This window comes from Cylas formicarius, unplaced genomic scaffold (genome assembly GCF_029955315.1).
Source record: "Cylas formicarius isolate icCylForm1 unplaced genomic scaffold, icCylForm1.1 PGA_scaffold_2__14_contigs__length_35257938, whole genome shotgun sequence".
Classification (NCBI taxonomy): domain Eukaryota; kingdom Metazoa; phylum Arthropoda; class Insecta; order Coleoptera; family Brentidae; genus Cylas; species Cylas formicarius.
The window spans coordinates 10,597,715-10,614,864 of record NW_026844319.1 but is presented as its reverse complement, the minus strand read 5'-3'; the positions used below and the strand labels follow the sequence as shown (position 1 = coordinate 10,614,864).

Genomic DNA, 17,150 nt, shown 5'->3' with positions numbered 1-17,150 from the left:
ATAGTTATTAAATATTTATATAAAATGTTCCTAAGTAGATGCTAAAATATGTTTAAAAAATAATTAAATATTACTCATAAAAAAACACATATGCGTACTGTTATTTTTTAAATGACTATAACTCTTTATCACGAAAAAAAAAGCAGTCCCTTCAACTTCGCTATATAAAGTTTTGACTCTATAGGAAATATAAAAATGGATATAAAATACGCTCTTCCATATAAACACCTCATTAAAACATATACATAATGAGTAAGTAAAAAAGACAAATATCTCAATAAAACAAAATACAATAAAACTATATTCAGAGGAAGTAAAAAACTAGAATCAAACAGAATAAACAATAGAGAAAAAGGCATCACTCAGTTACCCTGAGGCAACATTGAACTCAACTCAGGCCTTTATGCTTACGTAGAGTTTTTTTAACTAAATATAGTTTTTTTTAATATTGTTAGGAACCATGATCTCCAAAAATAGAGGTCCTATGTTTACTCTAAATAGATCACGACAAAGTACTAGAGCACACTTGATCAGTTAGTTTATCCGATGAATATAATATAATATAATATATAATATAAATATATAATATATATAATATAATATAATATAAACATGCAATTTAAATTTCAAATCTTTAATGAAGATTCAACCAAGTCGACATGTTGAAACAATTGGAAATATGCTCCCATTTGCGCATATTGAAACAGAACCGTGGATGTAAGTTCTGAAATTTTTGTAAGCTACTTCTATCACTCTGAAATAGGGCTGATAAAAAAATTACACCAAAGTATCATACAGCCTAAATTCAACTTGTTTGCTCAGAGTGTTCTTATGTAGTTATGGAGTTAACTGGCATTCCAAGGTCAACCCTGTATCGATTCTCCAAAAAGGAAGGAACGATGTAACAAAGGCATAACGAAAGTGGTGAAGCACAGTCAATTCGCAATAAAGTGTATGCGATGCGATGTATGAGAGTGTTCAGATTCCGTCACTTAAATTATTGCAATAAATTAAAATAAAATGGCAGTTGTGAAAATCGGATTTAGATGTAAACATTTTGACAATCCTAGTGGCATTAAAGAGACCCAATATCGCACTGATGATTGCTTCCGGCTAATTTAATTAGTACATAATTGGGTATCTCAGATTAGGTAGTAGAAAAACAATTTTTTTAATAAGTAATTTAATTTTTTTTTCATAAATTTGATTTATTTTAGCGATGTGCGATAGTTGAAAACGGCTTGGCTTAAATACCGGATTTGTGTTCGATAAATGGGACAGTGTACTTCTTGAACATATGCAATCACGGCAAAATAATAGCGCTCGTTAACTTTGCTGAACTACTATTTATCAGACTTTTGATTTTTTCAAATAACGTGGTAAAATTTGCCCAAAATACCGGGACGCTATTTAAAATACCTGAGTGTTAACTAATCAAATAATTTGTATCGTATAATTTGTTTCGTTTTTTGTTTTTTCATGTAGTTCAAAACATTTAACACACAACAACATCGTTTTATAAAAACTGTCCACTAGAAGGAGTGATCATTCTACTCTAAGCAAAAAATACTACCAGTGGGAATGTTTTGCGCCAATTTTTAAGCGCATTGTTTTAGCTCCGCCTTTTGGGAGAGTTGGAGAATTTGATTAGGTAATATCTTACCTGAATCCAGAAAAATAAATATATTTTCCCCAATAACAGTAATAATATGCAGGCAATAATAAACATAAATAAAATGTTTCGCATTTATTAGTTTAATGACGAACGTAGAATAATTTAAAATTATAAAGGTCGTAGTTTTCAGCAATACGTAATGCAGTAATACGTAATACATTTTTTCTTTTGCTGATTTGGTAATTGGTCACAAACAAATTAGTGTCTTGTATGTACAGGGTGAGTCAAGCATAGAGTAAACTTCAGTATCTCATTGGTTTCAAAAGTTATGACAAAATGGTAAATGCAATACAATACAAATTCAAAAATATTTTAAAGTATACAAAGTAGCTCAAAAAAGCATAACGAATAAAACATACATTCTTTTGAATGGGACTCTCCATTTTTCAATTTTATTTTGAATTCGTTTTCACGCTTGCAAAAAAAAATACATTAACGCCATTTTTTGAAGATCACTCTTATTTGACATAATATAACGTAAACGATATATGCAAATATATTTGGATCATTTAATATTGAAAATCTTTATTTTATTAAATGGCACACCTGACCTACAACTTAACTTGTCCAATATAATTAGTTGGCAATGACAAAATGACATTTGATAATGACAATTTTTACCTCACAATTGAGTAAATAAATTCATAAAATTAATAAGAAAATACGAATATCATCCCTACCATATGGAACTACAACAAGAACTTCTACACCGTGATTTTGAACATAGAGTAAACTTCTGCGCCGTTATAAATGAAGCAATAGAGATCAATCTAAAATTTTTGTCAACAGTTATATTTTCCGACGAAGCTACTTTTCGCATTAATGGTACAGCTAAGTGCAAAACCAATTAGTCACTTAATGTGCGGTGGGGGATAAAATATGTTGAAGTTATTGGACCATATTCTTTCGCGAATCACTTAACAGGCCTAGATATTTAAACTTTTTGCAGAATTATTTACCTCAACTTCTTCAAAAAGTTGATAACAATGTGATTCAAAAAATATGGTTTCAGCAAGACGGAGTTTCTCATAAGTTCGAGAATTTTGAAATAATCATTACTACAGAAATCAATCGGTAGAGGGGGATTCGTTGGATGGCACCGTGGAGCATGTGACTTAACACCACTAGGTTTTTTTGTGGGGATATGTTAAAGATCGTGTTAATCTGAGCCCCCTACAACACCAGAAGATATGGAAGGCGTGCAGGAGAATAAATACTGTTTATGCCAAGGAACCTCCAAGAAAATATACGAAAAAAATTAAACATGTCTATCCATTTAGAAGGGCATATTTTTCAACATTTGCATAAGATAAGTTAGTTTGTATTAATAGATATTTTACATTATTTACTTTTTCTGCGAATTTAAAATTTGACCGTTATTTTCACCAAAATTGATAATAACTCTCTGTTGGTTTATCTACCTCTTTCTCCTGTTCATTTTTTAATCTTAACAGAGCCCTGTTGGTTAATAGATTTGTTATTGCCAACAAAGTAAAATAGCAATACTCTATTATGTAATAAGTGCGGTAAACAGTATTTGACTCACGAGTTCTGAGCGGAGCGTGTGTTTAATAAACGGGTGACTTAAAAAGTTTAACTTGTTGCATATTATACTTTTTCTACTACCGTTAGTTTTGGGGTACATTTTCGCAAAACAACATGGATACATTCAATGATATGACCGAATTGACAAACGTCAAAATTCAAAGAGTGGAAAATATCTCCGAAAACATCCGATTGCTTCCAAACCTGTGCGGTAAAATCCCGGAAATATCCTCCGAAGTAGCTCGGGAATATTCATTTATTTGGAATAATTCAAATTTCGTTGCATATATTTTTTAGGTCATCTATCAATAATGCTAATCTCAAATATGAGGGACCTACCTTCAAAAATAATGTCGCGTATGTATTTTTATTGCAAGCGTAAAAACTTGTACTTCTTTAGAAAAATTAAAATATTTGAAAAACTATTAGGTTAAGTTACATATTATTATTAACAGAAAGGTGGAGAATTTTAAAACGAATTCAAAACAAAATTTAAAAATAAGATATTCTAATTAAAAAAATATGATAATGAACTTTACTCTATTGTTGACTCTCCCTGTACACTTCTTTTGCATCAGATATTGACTCTCCAGAGAGCTGTTTGAAAGGCCAGCAAGCTCAACAGCTCATGGAAGTTTCTCTAAAAAATTAAATCAGTATCTTATAGCATGCGTTTTTTCACTGCAATATACCCAAATACATCATTACGTTGATTCTTAGTGTCCAAAACCGCAGTTTAGCGTAACTATTAAAGTTTTTTTCGTAAACGAAAAACAAGTTTTATTGTCGACCAAAGTGGTAAAACAAAGGGAATAAGGCAAATGCCTGCGGATTAGCCCTTTCCTTTTTTGGTAACTCGGTCAGATAGAACCAGTTCCCGTATCTACTGCTTTTAACAATAAAAAGTTTACGAGACCGGCAATATTATTAAAAATAATATAGAATTAGCTAGCTAGGAAAAATGATTTGTTACTCGTAAAAGAGTTTTAAAAAGTTGTATTTGTAGTGGTTTTCGTTTAATTCTTCCTGTTATTACAAAAGAAAAAATAAACGAACCTTGATTACTTAAGTGAAAATAAAGAAATCCTTATAAATATTATTCGATCATGGTGGAAAATACGAATACGAAGATAAAAAGATAAAATATATTTGTTTTTACAAAACATCTGAATTCCTCTTGCGTCGGTTTTTGCTGAGCCGAACTTGCCAACGTTTCGCCAATCATCAAGCTCTGAAGAAGCCAACAGAATGATTGGCGAAACGTTAGCAAGTTCGACCCAGCAAAAACCGACGCAAGAGGAATCCAGAAGTTTTGTAATATAATATCATTTATTCGTGAGTATCTTTTGGAATATTTTATTGTTATTAGAGTCCCATATTTATTACAGCCACCGGCTAAGGTAAAAGCTGAGGTGTACCAAATCAAATTTATCTAAATTATATGATTGACAATATTGACAACATCATCTTTTAAACGAGCACCTTACTAATATATTTTGACATTTTTTCCTTCTGAAATCTAAAACTTACTTACCCTATGGATGACTTTGTATAGAATTTTTCAAAGAAACTTCCGCAGGTTCCTCTAAAAATATTTACAAATATTCTGGATTATTCCTGCGTCGATTTTTTATAAATCAAACTTGCTGACGTTTGGCTAATCATTATGTTGGCTTTTTCAGAGCTTAACTGAAACTGATGATTGGTGAAACTTCGTCAAATTTGATTTATAAACAGCAGGTGCAACAGGAATCCTGAAGATTTGTAAGTAGCACTCTGAATTCAATAAACTAAAGGCAAAACATCAAGTTTTTGGGGTGTATAACTCATTTAACATTTTTCAAGCTTCGTTATTAGGACTGACAACTTGTAGATAAATGAAAAATCTTTTTTTAGCGAAATAGGTAGGGTTTACACTTGGTAGAATTGAAACTGAGTATAAGCTATAACTAATTATTCAGGGAAAAATCCGAGGAAAAAGAACTGTCGGAAGGCGCAAAATATCCTGGCTGAGAAATCTGAGGGATTGGTTCGGATGTAGCAGCACCAAGCTATTTAGAGCGGTTGTCAACAGGGTCCGCATTGCCATGATGGTTTCCAACCTTCGATAGAAGATGGAATTTTGAGAAGAAGATAAGCTGGCTGGATTCACCGTGCAACTTGTCCCAGCCAGTTGCGAGTTAATCTTCTATCTACATTTTCTTTTATTTAACATACAAGTCATACATAATCGGTTTCATCTCCATCGTCAGGTGTAAACGCTACCTAGTTTTCTAAAAAATGAATGTTCACTTATCTATAACTTTCCATTTCTACGACGAACCTTAAGAAATGTTAAATGAGTGATACATCCCAAAAACTTGAGATTTTTACTTTTAATCTACTGTGGTCCATAATTAGTTAGTAATCAAGAAGGTCATTTTTCGATTAGAGATGGAAAAAAAGCTAAAAATACCTTAGCAAGGTGCTTATTTAAAAGATGACTAACTAAAACAATGTATATAAAGTATAAGTATATATATATATATATATATATATATATATATATATATATATATATATATATATATATATATATATATATATATATATATATATATATATATATATATATATATATATATATATTCTCACGTATTGATTCACGGATGGAAAAATGTGATGACACTATATTCCGGGATATCATCCGTTCGCTCGTTGAACTCCGACTGGAATCCTGCATCCGACTGGAATCCTGCAAATCTTGCATCCGACTGGAATCCTGCAGACGTTTCGCCAAAATCTCACTTGGCATCTTCAATGCTCGCGCTCCGAAAACACTTATTTCAGCCGCCAGCTAAGTTTGACCTCTACCAAATGAAATTTATCTTGATTTTGTGAATGGCAACATTGACAACTTCATCTTTTAAACAAGCACCTTGCTAAAGTATTTTTGGTTTTTTCTCCATCTATAAACGAAAAATGACTTTCTTGTTTACTAATTAATTATGGAAAATTACAGCGGAAATATTGTGTTGGGAATAATTATTAAAATGTTTGTGTTTTAAATTTTTGTTTCATTTCAACCATTTGAATAGTTTAATACCAGAAAAGAGAACAATCAGTACAAACATTTTCTGCTATACCAATGCAACAAAAGATGTGGTGGGGCCATCAGGGGAGAGACATTTCAGGACCGAACTGGGGTGATTCTGGAAGTCAGGTCCAAGTTGCTGCAGATTTTGAAGTATGTTTGCATCACCGTAAGTACATTTGTATGTGATTCTCGTCTCCCTGTGAGAAATGTCTCACCTTATTTGTAAAATAAAAATGTTTGTTACCCTAAGATTAACTCGCAAGTGGCTGGGATAAGTTGCACGGCGAGTCCAGCTAGCTTATACTCGGTTTCATTCCCACCATCAGGTGTAAACCCTACCTATTTTGCTAAAAAATTATTTGTCACTTATCTATAACTTAACTGTGTGTCATTTACAAATTTTCTGGATTCCTTTTGCGTCTGTTGTTTATAAATCAGACTTGCTGAAATTTCACCAATCATCAGTTTCAGTTAAACTCTGAAAAAGCTAACATGATCATTAGCTAGACGTCAGCAAGTTTGGTTTATCAACAACCGACGCTGGAAGAATCCAGAAGATTTGTAAATATTATTACAGTAATCAATGGAAGTTTCTTAAAAATTCTATTCAAAGTCGTCCATAGGGTAAATAAGATTTAGATTAAATATGGAAAAGAAGTCAAAAATATTTTAGAAAGGTGCTTGTTTGAAAGGTGCTTGTTTGAAAGATGTTGTCAACGTTGTCATTCATAAAATTTAGATAAATTTGTTTTGGTGAGCGCGATCTTTTACGTTGGCCGGTGGCTGTAATAAATAGGGGGCGATAATGACGATGAAATATTCAAAAAGGTACTCACGGGTTAATAATAGTATATTATGCAACAAGTGCGGTAAACGGCATTTGACTCACGAGTTTATTTGGCACGAGCGGAGCGAGTTTTTAATAAACGAGTGATTTTCTACGACCGTTTGTTTTTGGGTACATTTTCGCAAAAAAACAGGAATACATTTACTGACATCACCGTCAGAATTGACAAACGTCAAAATTCCGAAGTGACTCGGATCTGTGGGAAACAAAACTGACGCGGTAAAGTGACGCTTTCCGCACGCCAGATTGGTGGGTAATTAGTTATTTTAGAGACGGGAGTAGAAAAATGTCACTTTTCGCAAGCTAGATTGGTGTATAATTGGGCATTTTAGATACGGGGAGTAGAGAAAAACTATGTTTGAAAATTTTGTGACAATGCGAATATTTTTTCACGAATACCTCCATTCAGTTGTTGCATAGCCTAACGTGCGTTTTGAATAGGACCTGGTATTAGTTTGTAGTCCATTTTCAACAGCGTTCATTTCGAATCCCGTTCCGGAAATTATACGCAACGGCTTTGTGTTATCACTAACAAGATGAAGCCTAATCAGTTTCGCCTAATAATTAACGATTTAACATGAGGTAACCGGATTGTAACTGCTAAGTAACGAAGTTTGTTACAAAGCCAACTTCTAGCGGCGCGGCTTTATAGACTGGCGCGGTGACAAAATGGAGTTGGAAAACGTAGTTTGCGACTAGTTTTGGTTAGCTTGCCACAAGTTGGCACGAGTGTCTCGGAAACAGACGACCAATGCAACCAGAGACATATCGCACTGCGTGTACAATCAATTAGACGTAAGACGTGCTGGTAAGACTATCGGCCACACACTTCTTCACTGAGAAAGTTGGCTTCGGATTATTTTATCACTTGCTGTTTCGCGAAACGGACTTTAGAGTTTTGAAAATGCAAAAAATTAAAAAATTACAGATCTGGTTGCCCTCTATCCAAGTCTTCAATTAAAATTTGCCCATACGTTACGATAATTAAGTTAGGAAGCAATATTCCAATCCAACCGATCGCTTTCTAGCCTGTATCTTGCGCACATTGTGTGATAAAAACCAGTATTATAGCTCTCGACGCGACGTAAATTGTCACTAACAAATCAGTGTTAATTTTTCAAATAAACTTCCACAGATTGCTGTAATTGCAGGAAGAATCCAAAAAAAGTAAATAGATACTTGTTAAATATATAAGGTAGGTGCGCCTCCAAAGATCAATCTAAATAAGGCCACCTAGAAAAGAATATTAAAACAACTCTTTTGATCTTTTCGTGTTGTGACAGCATTTTCTCAGCGCTAAATTTTTAACAATATTACAAGGAATACTGATGGCTTCGTACTTAATTTATTTCATTTATAGTTTCGACGTAGAATTACTTTTTACGAAAGTCCCTATTCCTGAAACTCTCAACATTATTTCAGATATATTACAATCCGAAAACCTGAAACCAAACCTACTCATCTTAATTGAAAAATGCTTGTCTGGAACATATTTTTCTTATAACGGTCAAATTTTTCAACAAACTTCTGCAACAGCTATGAGTTCTCAATTATCACCAGTCATCGCGAATATATTCCACAGCCAAACACCTAACTCGCCTATTGACAGGGTGAGTCAACGATAGAGATAAGTTTATTATCCCATTAGTTTCATTTAGTTTAGATTTCTCCTTCGTCGGTTGGCGATTAATCGAATTTGCTGACGTTATGCATGTCATTATGTTGACTACTTCAAGGAATATCTCAAACTTTTCAGTTAAACTTTGAAAAAGCCAACCGGAGTAAACTGAATAATTTCAGTTGAGCTGTGAAAGAACGCACTGGATGATTGGCGAACCGTCAGAAAATTCGATTAATCAACGGGAATACAAAACATTTGTAATTATGTATTATGTAATGTTAAAGATAATTAAGGTTATACCTTAAAAAACATCATGCTGATATCTGGAAGTGGCATTGCTTAGCGGAAACAACATCGTACAGTATAAATAAAAATTTGTATTGTTGGGTAATAACTAAACCGTACACGGCTAAGACATGTTGCAGGATTTTTTTGCTTAGTCACATGTTCATTCAAGAAATACGTTAATATCGACAGTCTTAGTTACGAACATGCCCCTTACTACACGGAATACAATAACGACGAGTCCCCACTTTCGCCCAGAACGAATTCGGAATTCTATTTGCGAATTCTTTATTCTCGTCTAATTATTGCGAACATCGGGCGAAGTGGAGTGCTCCGCGTCGTCGCCAATAATAATAGCCTCTTGCAAAACACATTAAAGATAAGAGTTCCTCCTCTCTATATGCCGACGATGTCGTAGCGGGTATACGGTTCGCCCCTATCTTATTTACCCCGAGCGTTTTCCCGATGTCATATCATTTCTCAGAGGAAACCAACAAGTTAGACGGGCGTTTGTGTGATTTTACCCCACGTTAGAGCAATTGAAGCGGTCGAAAAGGTCGGGTTTCAACACGCCACCGACGAAACTTTGCGAGACTGGATACATTTTTATATGAAATTTAACACCGCTCTTCGCACGGCGGGTAAACATGTGTTTTTCCTGAAAAAAATCCTCAAAACTTACATTGTTTTAATAGTAATAGCATAAAAACGACGCGAACGTTCTTAGAGATAAACACAACGAAATAATTACGGGAATAGGATGCTAAACCAAAAAGACGGCATGATCACGTTGAACAGTTATTTAACGACGAGAAAACACAACTCATTTAACAACAACACAAATGAAAAAGTCCAGAAATGTCCAATTATGAGGTCATACACGCCATAAAATGCTTGTCTGTCTTATAATGGTGAAATTTTTGAACAAATGTCGGGAACAACTATGGGTCCTTCATTATCACCAATCAACGCGAATATATTTATGGAAGCCTTTCAGAAGAAAACCCTGGATATCTTCCATCTAAAACCAAAATTATGGAAACGCTACTTGAATGATACTTATGTTCTTTGGCCTCGCGGTCAAAAATCCCTACTAGATTTTCTTAGCAATTTGAACTCTATACACCCTAACATACGTTAGATATTCTTATCAATAGAAAGTCAAACCTAACATTGGGTCATTGTGTTTTCAGAAAATCTACGCACACCGACTAATACCTTAATTCATTGTCACATCACCATCGGGCCCAAAAATCATCGGTTATCAACTCTCTTGTTTACACAACCGTAAACTATCTTGAACCGAGTCACTGATCCCAGAATCCTAGAATGAAAACCAGTTTTGCAAGGCTAGTGAGAGGCTGATTTGGTCATCAAATATGTAAAAAGGGAGTCACGTAATTCAGCAAAAAATAAATAAATAAATAAAAAGCTAATAAGCGGGAACATATCTACACGAACGCCTATCGATTTATTATCAGCGCTGAGAACGAAACTTACATTAAGATACTAATTTTGACAGAGACGTGGTAGACTGGCGGTTAAAAGCTTCTTTCTACTCCCGTCTGTAAAATACCTCATTACCCACCGATCTAGTGTGCGGGAAGCGTCATTTTACAACGTGACTTTCGTTTCCCTCGAATCCGAGTCATTTTGGACATTTCCGGGATTTTACCGCACGGATTTGGGAGCAATCGGATGTTTTCGGAGATATTTCCCACGCTTTGAATTTTGACGTTTGTCAATTCTGACGGTCATGTCAGTGAACGTATTCGTGTTTTTTTTTGGCGAAAATGTACCCAAAAATTAACGGTAGTAGAAAAAGCATAGTATGCAACACATTCGGTAAACTTTTTAACTCTTTTAACATGAGCCAAATTCCATTTACCGCACTTGTTGCATAATATACTATTTTTTCTGCTCCCGTCTGTAAAGAGCAATTGGATGTTTTCGCAGATATTTCCCACGCCTTGAGTTGTGATATTTGTCAATTTTGACTTTGATGTCAGTGAATATATTCATGTTGTTTTGCGGAAATGTACCCAAAAACTAACGGTCATAGAAAAAGTATAGTACGTCCGGTAAACTTTTTAAGTCACTCGTTTACTAAACTCTCGCTCCGCTCGTGTCAAATAAACTCGTGAGTCAAATGCCGTTTACCGCACTTGTTGCATAATATATTATTTTCTACTCCCTTCGGTAAAATAGCTAGTTACACATCGATCTAATGTGCGGGAAGCAGTATTTTAACACGTCAGTTGCGTTTCCAACGGATCCGAGCCACTTCGGACATTTTCATACTATAATTCATAAAATTATACAGCTGAGTCAAAGATAGTTGATAGTTGAAGATTGGTTTCAAAAGTTATGAGAAAATGGTATATATAAAAGTTGTAAAAACTGTTAGGACGTACAATTTAAAATAATTTTAAAATATTTTGAACTATTTTTTTTTTTCATTCGTTTTGAAATTATTCAAACCGTTCCAAACACTGGCCTCCTTTGCGCGGTTATTGGATTTAAGGTTATGTCTTATTTCTGCTCTGGAACAAGCCTACATTACTGCTTATATTGTCCAAATATCGGTCACTGCAAATAGGGTAGTTGGGCAGTAGAACGCTGATAGTTGAGACTAACAACAGATCAATTGGTCCTATTACATTAAGTTATAATACCCGTAAGAAAATATGTTTTTGCAGTTCTGTTTTAAAATAAGGACTCAAGGTCTAACAAGAGTAAGGAAAAAATTGTTTTCAACTTGAAGAACTTATGTCGGGACAGCAAAAATAATTTTGGAAGAGAGTTTAAATGAGAAGAGTCCCTTCCATAGATAGAGAGATCGACATTGTGTTTAATTGGGATACAGTTTGATTGTAGCAAGTCAATTACATAACATAAATAAAATTATAATTGAAATAACCTGCGGATTACAAATAAGTTAAAAATATTAGACAGGCATTAAAAATATAAACCAACTCACATTTAGACATTTGTAGATACTCGGATATAGTCTAGAATGTTTGCAGTTCTAGAATGCTTTAATCATAGTTTCAAAGTTTTTTCGATTAAGGTCATTAATATAAGTCGGGAAAATGCTAAAAAGTTTTATATCCCAGAAGTTTTTCTCGTACCAGATTAGCCGACTGTGTACAATAGCTGTAAATATCGAAATGTTGTGAAAATTTATCTTTATTTTTATGAATTTGTAACAATTGATTATAAATAAATACAGATGGTACAGTTAACATTTGTAATTTCTTAAGAATGGTCTGCAATAACCACTCAATAATCAAGGTGTATATGAAAAAGGGAATAAGAAACATTTATGATATGATGGTCTAAAAACTCCTTCGTCCTTTTAATGACAAATGCAGCTGATGATAATTAACTGGTAAGCCTTTGCTAGTACAAAGAAGCATCATCTGCATAGCAAGAACCCTTAGAACAAATCAATAATATATGTAACAAATAGTAATGGCGCCAATACAGAGCTATGAGGCACTCCACTATTTCCGAAGTACGATTTGTCTTTCCCGAGACATACACAATGTATCCTTCCCAACAAATTTTAGTTAATAGAATGTATTACCTCTGATATCGTATCTACAGTGAACAGCTAAACTATGAAATAAATATACAGGGTGGATCGAAAAGAAGATTTTTTAAAATCCATTTTCCAATTGTCACTCATAATTAATGTAGCATACCTTATACCTAACTCTTACTTTCTATGAGCAAAAGAATAAAAAAAAAACGAAATTTAATTTTGAAAAGAACAAGCTACCACCGGTCATGTTCTTAAATTGTTGCAATCACCGTTCTGCTATTTACAAACCTTCTGGATTTCTGCTGCGTCGGCTGCTGATGAACCGAACTTGCTGAAGTTTAGCCACTCGTCACGATGGCTTCATCAACAACCCACACAGGAGGAATACAGTTTGTAGATAGTACTACAATTAAAAAAAAAAAATACATTTCTGTCTCGCAGGAAAGTGAATATGAACAAAGAGTATTGAAATTTTAATGGATATGGAGACAAAACGAGAACTGAAGAAGAAGTTTTAATTTGTTTAACGCAAAATATCCAGAAAGGCCCATTACAAAGTACGAGGTGAGTGAAATTGACAGAAAATTTATAGAAACTTGGCATTACAGTATCAATTACAGTTAAAAAAGCGAAAGAATTACATGATGGACGTATTTTATCTATCAACGCTTGCTGGCACGTCTTCGTTGATATGAAATTCCTTCTAAAGGGCGTCATGCGGTATTAATTTCAATTCCCTTTTCAAATCAATAAAGAAGGAATATAGTTTGCGATGTTTTAGGCGAAGATGAATTTGCGCAGAAGTCAGGATAATTTCTTGAACTCTGTGTGCAACCACCAGCTACAAAAACTCCATATTAGACAAAATTGGGGCATTTTGTTTGATAAATAAAAGATGTGATGTTTACAAACAAAAAATATCCTAAAATAGATACGAGCAGTAACCTCATGCCGTTTTCTAGCGTCGTTAATTTTCTTATTTTTAATTTGCAATTATTTCTGTTATTATATTGTTATATTGAATTAATTTCATGGTAAAAACGGCTTACTAGGCCGCAAAGTCAATTGATTTTTATTAAATCTGAAAAGCCCCCCCCCCTTCCTTCTAAAAGGAAGCGTGGGACGGTTTCCGAAATAACTAGATACTAAATCCACCGAGGAGTTGATGATACGAGCTTAAACAACATCCGAAAAGTTGATTTTCCCTTTTTCAAGTCGGCAAACTAGAACCAGAGCGTTGGGTCGCGTAAAGACGTATGTTGGAAATATAAAAGGCCGGCTCGAGATTACTTTGTGGTCTTGCGGGCATTTTTCTTTTGAAAAGAGGAGTTAAGAACCGTCTTTGCAGGAATCAAAATTTTCCGAAACGACTTAAAAATAGGTTTGGATACGCCGCAAATAAGTTTGAAAAGATATAAAAATAAGCAACGTTGACGAAAAGGGAAAAAGTTTCGGTTGTCAGGTCAGCGGTCTGGATGGAAAACTTTTTTAATTTCGGATTTTAATATTGGTATGACGATCCTAAACATCCGCTGCCAACACTGATAATGTCTTGCATCTAAACAATCAAATACAGTGAACGGCTAAAATTTAGCACAAATTAGTTTGATAAACAGATCTTGGATTTCAAGAAAATTGCCCGCATACGTCCATATATTTTATACGATTTTTTTGCAGTAAATAGAGAATATACAGGGTGGATCAAAAAGATTATGTCGATTCCAAGTTATTTTTTTTAATAGAACACAATTTTTTTAATCCAATTTCCAATTCTGCAAAATATTAAAAATCACATCAAGGAAATTCTTTCTAGAGGTGTTGAAAATGTCCATCATTAATCTTTCCAAAACATTATCTAACATATTTAACCCTATTTTAAAACATCTTAATTTTGTGGGTTTTCCTAATAAATTTTTGATTTTAAATATCCCCAGACGAAAAAAATCCACTGATGTAATATCTCCTATTGATACCCTTTTACAGGGAAATACCATAAATATTCACGCACTTGTCGAGCCACACTGTTGAAATCAAATCTGCTTCTCTGGCATATCAAGCTGATTTGGATGTGAGAAAAAATAGTCATGCATTTTGAAGAAATTGTAGTTATCGGACTACAGTAAGATTTTGATAGAAGAAATTAGTTCCAATAATTTTGTTATTCAAAATCCCTGCCCAAACATCTATTTTTTTGCGGATATTGTGTATAATAATTTATACTTAATACCTACAATTTTGTTTATTTACGGGGCCATTCAAACAAAACTTTATTACGAAACAGTATTTGACTGTAAAAAAATGGGTTTAAGTTGAATATTTCCATTACAGTTTCACAAAAGATGATGCTTTACTTTTGCTTTAAATAGATAGATATATCTTTTATTGGGCAAAAAATAATACAATTGTGGCAAGTCATGTTGTACCGGTAAAAATGTATAAAATGTAAAATTGTTGAGTTCAGAATTATGTAAATTTCTTTTTAATTTTGTGTATTTTAAACATGCCGGACATTTCATTCAATGTGACAACAGGGCGTTGTACGCCAAATCGGCAAGGTCTACGTTTCTGCTAGACTAGTAACAAATTTGTAGCGTTAAGAGGTAGACGTGCACGGCATGGGTCGTGACGTCGCCGCAATGTGAGATACAGTCCATTTATAGAAAAGAAAAATTCAATAAATATTAAGTGATTGAGGAAACGCTTGTATTATTGAAGAAACATAGTGGTCCATCGAACGGGATTGTGATCCATCGAGTGGATAGTTTTCAATTGCGAGAATTATTGGGTGTTCCGCAAAAGTGAAAAACGAGGAAATTGCGAAGTACAGATTGTTGGATCGTCTGTATTCGCAAAGAAAATTGTGTGAAAATTGTGAGGGAAACGTTTACGTGTCCGTAAACGCACGTCGGCAAACAAAAAAGCGCAGCTGAGACAAGGCGGAGCGGCGCGGTGCACAAAGCATTGTTTGAAGGTCGTCGTTGCGGTGCCGTGGAGTTTATCGGCGAGCGCGGCGCGGCGTTGGAAATTGCACGTGCGGGTCGTACGATCGCGCAGCGTTGCTACGGTGCGACGGAGGACGAGACAGTAAGGGCCGGACTTAGAAAAAAGTCGCCGTTAACCTGTAAGTCTATCCTTTTCAAACCTTTTTTGGATTTTGTAGTTTGTGGTCTCTATTTTGTGTGTCAAAAATCAGCAAAATGGCTGAGCAATTAAACCAATTAAGTAGAAAGCGAGGTGGTGTAAAAGCGAGCTTATCTCAATTTAAAAGGTATTTAACAAATTTCATTGTGCAAACTGAAAGCGCATCTTCAGAAAAAGAAGTGTTTATGCAATTGCAATTTAGAACAGAGAAAATAATCGAGTTATTAGATATTTTTGAACAATATCAAAGTGAAATTGAGGTAGTGCAGACTTGTTAGAGACCTTGGAAAACAATTCGCGGACAAAATTGAAGGAAAATTTTACCGGGCAAAAACAAAGGGTTTTTGTTGCTGGGGTTGAAAAAAGCAAGTGTGTTATTTGTAAAAGCGGTCATGACATCAGCGAGTGTAAAAAATTTTTGGAGTTAACAACCGGCCAGAGAATTGCGTAAATAAAATGAAACAAATTATGCATGTGTTGTTTTTCGAACAAGCATTTTAGTTTTAATTGTCAAGGGAAAAAATGTTCGCAGTGTGGTTTAGGGCATAATGTTCTATTACATTTTTATAACCAACGCCAAACTGAACATGGCAGGGTTGAAAGTGCCTCAATTGCTGACGTACAAAAGGCCGTAGAAGCGTCTTCAAAGGAAGGAAGTAAAACCTCTGTGGCGCTATCGAGTAGAAATTGTGGGACTCAAGGTCAGGTGTTACTTTCTACAGCGATTGTCAAAATAAAAGATGTCAGTGGCAATGTGCATCATTGCAAGGTTTTGTTAGATTCAGCTTCAATGAGCAATTTTATCACTGAAAAAATTTGTGACAGACGTCATTTAAAAACAAAAGATGCGAATGTGTGTGTGGTTGGGATTGGTCAAAACACTGAAAAGATTTCGAAACGGTGTGAAGTAGAAATCAGTTCTCAGAAAGGTGATTTCCAAATTCCTATCAGTTGTTTAATCATTCCGAAAATTAGTGATGAGATTCCTTTGTGTGAAATTGAGTTAGGGCCAATAAACATTCCAGGAAATATTTGTCTAGCAAACAGTGAATTTCATTTGCCTGATGAAGTGGATATGTTAATTGGGGCAGGTGTGTTCTGGAAACTCATAAGAGTAGGAAGAATCGAATTAGGGGAAAACAAACCTGTCTTACAAAACACTTGGTTAGGATGGGTAGTAGCGGGCTACATCAGTGGACAAGGATCGCGAGGCAAACCTAAGAAAACGGTGTGCAACCTAAGTATCGGTACAGAGGTACAAGACCAACTGGCCAAGTTTTGGGAACTAGAAGAGCCAGGTGGAGGTCAAATCGAGGGAATGACACGGGATGAAGTTGATTGTGAAAATTTGTGTGTCAACAACAAGACGTGATCAGGATGGTAGACTTGTTGTTGCAATCCCATTGAAAATGA

At 34.5% G+C, this 17,150-nt stretch overlaps 1 protein-coding gene across 3 annotated transcripts in view; it reads right to left on the bottom strand.

Annotated features, from left to right (window-relative positions):
- LOC132698809 (tyrosine-protein phosphatase Lar) overlaps nt 1-17,150 on the bottom strand; it is a 1,212,853-nt gene that overhangs the window by 860,658 nt on the left and 335,045 nt on the right. The window lies entirely within an intron of this gene.